Below are 7,614 nucleotides of genomic sequence, written 5' to 3' on the forward strand. Positions count from 1 at the left end.
CTAAGCCACTGCAGTGCTTTAGGCAGAGAAGTTACGTGATTTCATTGACAAGTTTAAAAGCTCCCTCTAGCTACTCTGCCAAGATTGAATTGGGCTGACAACTACGAAATATAGCTGAAAGAAATTTGAAAAGATATGAATAAATGGAAAGACATCCCATGTCCAAGGAGTGAAAGACTTAAGAGGGTTAAGGTGATTTATTTTAACTAGTCCCACCCTAATCCACAACATCGCCTTCTCTTACCTTAGCGCCTGCCCCAAATTCTTTCTTATTGCTGTGCTGGTTCACACTCTTTCCCTTCTTCCAATCCAAGGTTTTCTTTTTAATAGTGGCAAAATATACCTAACACAAAATTTACAATTTTAACAATAAAGAAAAGGGTTATCGTGGGTGTGCGTGATTGATAGGGATGGAAAGTCACCCGTTAGTTTTTTGGTTTGCTTGTTTGTTTGTTAATCTTGAGTCAAAGTAAGAGTACCTCTGACTGCACCATAGTTTACTTTGAGTGAGCAATAAGAGTTGTTCAGCGAAAAGAGAAGCTCTTTAAAGAGAGCTTTGGTCCTGGGTAAACCAGACTTCAGAAAACTTGATATAAGGCCATCCGAAATGAGCAAATAGAAGACGTCTTTTAGATGTTGACTCCATTGTACTTAGGTGTTTACTTAGATAGCATTTATCTCCAGAGAGAGGCTGGGATCAGAAAACCTGAAGTTTGAATGTTAAGTAGTAAACTATCTAAGACAGCCTATTTATATAACTAATAGAACAATGGGACCCGTTTTGCAGACCCATAATCTAGCATGAGTTTTCAAGAATTCATGTTGTAAAGCAAGATAAATCTTTTTCCTCTTTTTTTCATCCAATCAAGAATCTCTCAATCCATTCATTGCCTTCAGAATGATACATAAGCTTTAGAACGAGAGCTGGAAGGGAGCTGAGAAGAGACAGAATCCACCCCCCTCATTGTACAAATGAGGAAAATCTGACTAACTCATTTGTCCAAGGTCACACACCTATTAATGGCAGGCTCAGGACTAAAACCCAGATATCCTGATTCCCAGGAACTGTAGACTTTGCTTCCAGTCTTATAAAGGGGTCATTGCTTCCATCATTTGAAATTGAGATGTGTCTAAATACTGCTGGGTTCATTCTCATCCCAATATGGATGTGTAATTGTCTAAGGCATCATCTGTTATTCTGCCAAAGATTCAACACACTACTCAGTGGGAAACCAGTTCTAATTTAAGTCAGGGCAAATGACGTGTTTTCTTTTTTTTTTCTGCTGTGGGACATGACAAGTTTCAGAAATAATGAGCTCCACTCACCAGACTTCTCTTTGGCTTGGGTATTGTGCTCTGGAATCATTCTTACGAATATCCTCTAAGGAGCTGAAGGGTTATACATGGGTATATGTTTTATTATAGAGATCATTCTTATCAGTTATGCATAAGCACATACCGACAGAAAGAGGACTTCGCAGTATTATGGGCGTGTGTTTAGCTGAATGTGGAATGGTGTACGGAGGTTTGAGATCATTAAGGTGCAGGTCTCATTTTTATGTAAGCCCTCTCTGGCCTGAGGCACTTTTCTCATTACAACCCTCCCTGCTACAATCTCCTGCCATAAAGGGAGTTTATGGTCATGACTGGGTATTTTTCAACTCACTGAAAAATATCAAAAGGCAGATAGTTTATTAATGTCAAGCATTTGAACAGCTGGTTGAAATGGAGGAGTGGGAACAAATGCTCCTTAGAAGCTCTTCCATCTCTGGGAAGAGGCAGCGCCTTTTGTGTTACCCAAGCCCCACACTGCTACACAGATGCCACCCCCTACCCAAAGCTTCTCTGTGTGTGCGCTGTGTGACCTAAATAATGTTGCTTCACCCTTTCAAGGCACAGGCTCTGTGGCACACCTGACGAAAACCATGGACTTCCTCCCCTACCCCCAGCCCCTATGCACATGGAAACACACACCCAATGTTGCTCATAATTTCAGAGGGCTTAATGACCCTCTGGAATACACGGAGGGGCCCCGAGCTAAGAAACCCTGGTTAGCATGCTAACTTTCTTTATCCTAGAATTCAGGACTTATAAGCTTTGGGGAAATTGTCTTTGATTTCTTACTTGAAGTTTAAACCATGAACACTGGTCAATATCTGGCCATAGTCTATAGTAATCGAAATAAATTTCTCATCCAACATTCTCTTAATGCATACTAGGTGTATCATGCCAGGTAATCTGCAAGTGCCTGAGGTACCCATATCGGAATTCCAGTCTAGTTATGGACAAAGTCAGACTAGCCCATAGCATGGTTGGTTGATCACGAAGTAGCAAACTCCACCAGGTAAGGCTCAGAAGGCAGAGATCTCCTTGGGTCAAAGTGACGAAAAGGTCTTTCCGGGGGGGTAGGAAATGATCTATTACTTGAAGCAGGAATAAGTTTAGGTAGAAAGAGGAAAGATATAGGGGTGGGAGAAGGATATTTTAAGCAAGGGGGCAATGCATGAGCAAAGCTAATGGGGGAGTGTCAAATCAAATAAGCAAGAGTGTGAATAGCAATGCATACATGCAATAAAATTTTTCTATTCCTGGAATCACCTAACATAAATCTTCAAAGCTGGTGGTTCTATTGACCTAATTCTGATGTGGAGGAGTGGTTATTTAACCAAAGTAAATTGGCCTCAGTATGGAGTTAGACATACATAACATCATTTATTAAGTGATGTTTTGTGTTCTCAGCTAAAAGGTCTGTTCATTTTAATCCTTTCTGTGTAATTCCTTTCAATTCAATGGTATTTTCTAGGTGTCAGCAGCTCTTAATAGGAGACTCAATATGGCTTCAATTTCTGCGGCAATCTTGTTGTTTTATTCTTTTTTCCTATGGTTACTAAAAATAAAAGATTTTTGTGTATTTGAGTATGTATGTCCATGCATTTGCATATCCATATACACTTGCATATGTGCAAAAATGCTTGCATGTGTGCAAAAAAATAGGAAAGGACTCTGAAGGCTTTCTTCTAAAGCATTGGCAGTGGTTTCCTCTGGGGACTAGGGTTGGAAGGTGGTGATGGTAAGAGGGAAACTTTATTTTACTCTACCTACTTCTGTATTGTTTCAACTTTTTACAAGAAGCATGTATTACTTTTGTAATTAAAGAAAAAGAGAAAAAAGAAAGAAATTGAATTTGATACACCTTGAAGTAATATGAAGCCTTTTGGAGGTACAAAGGAAAACAATTGTGCCTCAAGGAAAATTTATCAGAACCTGTATTTTTTTTTTCTTTTTTAATGTGATGAAGCATCTTGCCGTGGATTTCCAGTGGGCCTGCTTTGTTTAAATGTGCAGATCTCTGCTAACAATTTATAGTACCTGGAAGTGGAATTTGTTAGACTGGCTTCTCATCCACACACTCGCGTGCACATGTGCTTAGCTGATGTTGGTTCCTCTCTCTTTTTATGTGAAATTGGGACTTTTGAAGCTGATGTGCCGGTTTTCGCATAATCTCTCTCTCCTCCACCCTGTTCCTGGGGCTGTTTCCTGCACTGCACCCCTGGCCTCAGGGTGAGCTGAAGAACCATGACTACAGTGTACCTGGCAGAGCTCCAACCCTTCTTCTGCGTCCTAACCTCTCAGTCGTACCCAGAATTGAATGCACATTCTTGCTGTAATGTGAGCTAACGAGCCACACAGAGCCTGCCACTTGGGGTAGGGGGCATAGTGGACCTACATAAACAGATGGAAAGTACGAAAGGATGACTGGTAATTAACGTGTGAAGATCAAAAACATTTGAGGGAATAGAATTTTTCTTGCGGGATTATGCTATAACGTGATGGGGCAAAAGAGAAAACAAAATGGCATATCTAAGCTAATGACTACTTGTAAAGTCACACCGTTAATGAAAAAAGTAATGGCAGGAGTACATGGAAACACTTTAAGATGCTGTATGAAGAAGGCAGGAACATGGAGGTTCTCTAGTTTTGAGAGCATCAAATTGCTTCAGGAAGTAGAAAAAGAATGGTAAGGAACAACCATATGCCTTTTGGGATGAGTATGATAACTGGAAGTAATAGTATAGAGGCAGCATGGCATGGTAGTTAAGAGCATGGCCAATAGAGGTCTGAATTCTGGCTTCTCCACTTATGAGCTGTGTGACCTTGGGCAAGTTACTTAACCTCTCTGTGCCTGAGTTGCCTCATCTGTAAAATGAAGTGGGTTATAGTGACTACTTCTTGGGATTGTTAAGAGTTTTAAAGGAGCTCATATTTACACAGCATTTAGAATGGTGCCTAGTCCACAGAAGTTGTGATGGAAAACTAAATGAAGAAATATATGAAGCATATATCGAGCTCTTAATGCTTGCCAGACCCAGAACTGAGTGGGTTGTATATGCTCCAGTTTATTCCTCAGAACCTTGTAAGAGGTTTTATGATTGCTTGCATTTCATAGATGAGGACAGTGAAGCTCAGAGTAAATGAGTATTTGTTAAAGATGGTGCCAGGAGCAGAATTTAAATACAGGCAGTCAGATTTCAGAGCTCATGCCTTCAACTATGATCATCTACTGGAGACAAGAAGGGAGGAGTTAAAGAAATTCTGATCCGAAACTAAGCATTCAATCCCTGGTTTAAGATGTTGTAGGCACAGCGGGTACAGGGTTTTCTTTTGGGGTGATGGGAAACTTTTGGAACTAGACGGTGCTAATGGTTGCACAACATTGTGAATGTGATTAATGCCACTGACTTGTTCACTTTAAAATGGTAAAATTTACATTATGTGTATTTTACCACAATACTCAAAAAGATTGGAAGTGCAAGGAGAAGTAGCTCCCACAGAAAGAATATATTAACTGTTAATCTTGTCGCCAATTACTGTAACCAGGGTGCACTAGAACAATGGTCCGTCTTCTCCTTAAGGCTGATAGCTCTTCCGGAAACAGGGATGCTGCTCGCTTTATTAAAAAAGACATTGAATGCAAATTCTGGATGTGATGAAATCTCCCTGTGGCAAGCACGTAACAACTCTCCCTCCCATCACTTGAGAGGTGTAATTGTATTTTCCTTCCTGATAATAAAGTTCCTTGCATATTTTAAGTCCTGAATTAAGAAAGTAGAAAAGCAAAGAGTCCAGGAGGGATTTTGCTTTCTGTGAATAATAATTTTATAAGATTAAAGGCAACACGAAGAGGAATGAAATTAAGGGGAAATATTAAGAAATAAAAATTAAGCATAATTTGTTTTTAACTTTTGTTTTTACTGAAGTCCATGTAGAGCCCATTGTCTAGTTGGTGGATAAGAAAAATTGATTTTGAAATTCTTCATGGTTGCTTGGTACCAAAGCTTTGGAAAGATCTAATCCTTTAGTGAAGAGGGTAACAGTCGACAGTATGTTGTGGTCATGTGGTTTAATTATTAAACAGAACATATTTGTTGACCACTCAATTAACTGGTAGCAATAAGGAGACTATTAAGAGTAGCCTAAGCTGGGTTGATTCTTTAAGAGCTAGTTTGTCTTATTTATTCTGTTTATTCTATTTAAGCCCAAACAGGGATACCAGACTAAGTCATAGAATTTATATCTACAACATGAATCACAACATTGTAAAAGAGCCCTGTGTGCCTTGTTTCCTTATTTTGGCCATTAAGATGAGGGTGAAGGGCTCTGTCTTATTTAAAGAACTGGTCCCATTAACAGATACCTTGAGACAGTTAAAAGCATTTTTATCTTGTGGGAAACCAAAGCAAATGCAGCGTGCAAAACCAGATTCTGATGTAATGTCTAAAATGTGTGCTACTTTTGCTGACAAACAAAAGAAGGAGGCCAAAACAATGGAACAGACTGTTGCTATAAATGAAAGCTTGGTCATGGAGCCCCCAGACACGGCTAACACCTGAGGAAATTCAACACCAGATCCTCGCCATTTCCCTCCAAACTGTATTTTATTCCTTAATAACTCACCAGAGGAGACTCATGGGGTGATGCTCTCAGCTCTTCTGTTCTCTGGTTTCAGGACATTGGGTTCTATAGTTGGGAAACATGATACTGCTCTTGTTGAATTTGAAAATGGTGGGTTGGCTGGCGATGTCAGGTGGGCTGGCTAAACCTTCCGAGGGATTTACACTCACACTGCCCCATGCCATAAAGATCATGAAGCTAAGAAGTAACGTTTGGATATGCTCCTTTTAAGATGTGGCGTGCTTGATAGTGTTTACTCTTACAACACTTGGTCAGTTCACTTCGCTAATTTTGGGGGTGGGGAATAAAGAAACTAAACATTGAATACTTTTGTGAAGGAGTTAAAATAAATTGGTTAGAGATTTTGTTGCTGCCGTTCTTGTCAGCCTCAGTAGACTTAGAAAATTCAGGCTTTTACCTTTCTATGATAAAATTGATTTGTATTCTAAAAACAAGCAAACAGACAACCCTGGCACTGCCTTTATCAAGTCAGCATCCCTGTTTTTGTAGCTCATGAAAGACAAAATGAACGTGTGGGCCCTCCCCACCTCCCAAGAAAAAAGGCAAAGAAAAGCTGATTTCCTCCCTAGAAAGGTGAGCTCCAGAGGGCAATTTCTTGAGAATGGCTTATGGCTTCATCCCTCATGTCTCCCTTTCCTGGAGCTGCTTCCTGTCCATTTCAGAAGTGAAGAAGCACAGCATATGGGGAAATATGGAAGGGTTTCAGGCCGGATGTTCATAATTGTTTTATTCTATCTCACAGTTCTGTGATAGGAAGAGATGGCAGATCCAGTGGTCCAGCTGCTTGGATGGTCTTGGACTCAGGTAAATAGTAACATTTCTTTACATTTACTGATAAGAAACCAAGAACCCAGTTTTCCCCAAATTGAATGATGTAGGTGACAACATAATCCGTGCTAAAGAGTGGTTACTATTTGATTTATTCTGGAAAACATACATGCGGAACAGAGTTCTTATTTTGACTTACTTGGTCTCACTCATTCCCAGGATGATAAATGCTCTGCTTGTGCGATAATATTTTATGCTTTGGAAGGTTTGAATCATTGAATTCTACTTAAGTGTTGCAAGATGTATTGCTTCTCAAAATTCCTCTGATATTAGTGTGATTTGGGTCTTAATCTTATGGTCTGGAATGGTTCACTGGTCCAAGATGCCAGTCTCTTTTGGAAACATGGTATCATATTGCCTAGTCTGTCATTAGTCACGCATTTAGTGGTATTGGGATTCATGGTTTTTGTTTAGATAGCATTAGACATATCAGCATCAGAGTGTTACCATAATCTTTTATTACAGGTATTGGGAATGGTGTTTGTTAAAAGGTGAAACATTGTCACCTCTTGTCCTGATTTCTGTTTTTATAAATAATATTTGGTGTTATAGACTCTCTGGTGATCCAAAGTATCTTTTCTATGTTAATCTGGAATGGTATCTTGCTTATTTAGGGTAATATGGAAATACCCATAAGACAAAAATCTTGTAAAATAAAAAAAAAAAAAAAAGAGAGAGAGCGAGAGAAGCGTATGTCTTTCCCAAGAAAATAGAACTATGTCCTGGGGCTAAACTTAGGTTGTCTTTTCATTGCTCTCTGATTTTGTTATCTATTCTTTGGGGATAAGAGGTTAGATTCTGGTCATGAAGCAG

General features: G+C 39.5%; 1 long non-coding RNA gene across 1 annotated transcript in view; it reads left to right on the plus strand.

Annotated features, from left to right (window-relative positions):
- The window catches only part of LOC141279654 (uncharacterized), a 93,665-nt gene extending 86,888 nt beyond the window's left edge, over nt 1–6,777 (plus strand). The window contains exon 5 of the long non-coding RNA XR_012334238.1: nt 6,716–6,777. This is a non-coding gene — a long non-coding RNA (uncharacterized lncRNA). The remainder of the gene's footprint in view (nt 1–6,715) is intronic.
- The last annotated feature ends 837 nt before the right edge of the window (nt 6,778–7,614 follow it).

The sequence above is a fragment of the Tursiops truncatus genome, chromosome 10 (genome assembly GCF_011762595.2).
Source record: "Tursiops truncatus isolate mTurTru1 chromosome 10, mTurTru1.mat.Y, whole genome shotgun sequence".
Taxonomy (NCBI): Eukaryota; Metazoa; Chordata; class Mammalia; order Artiodactyla; family Delphinidae; genus Tursiops; species Tursiops truncatus.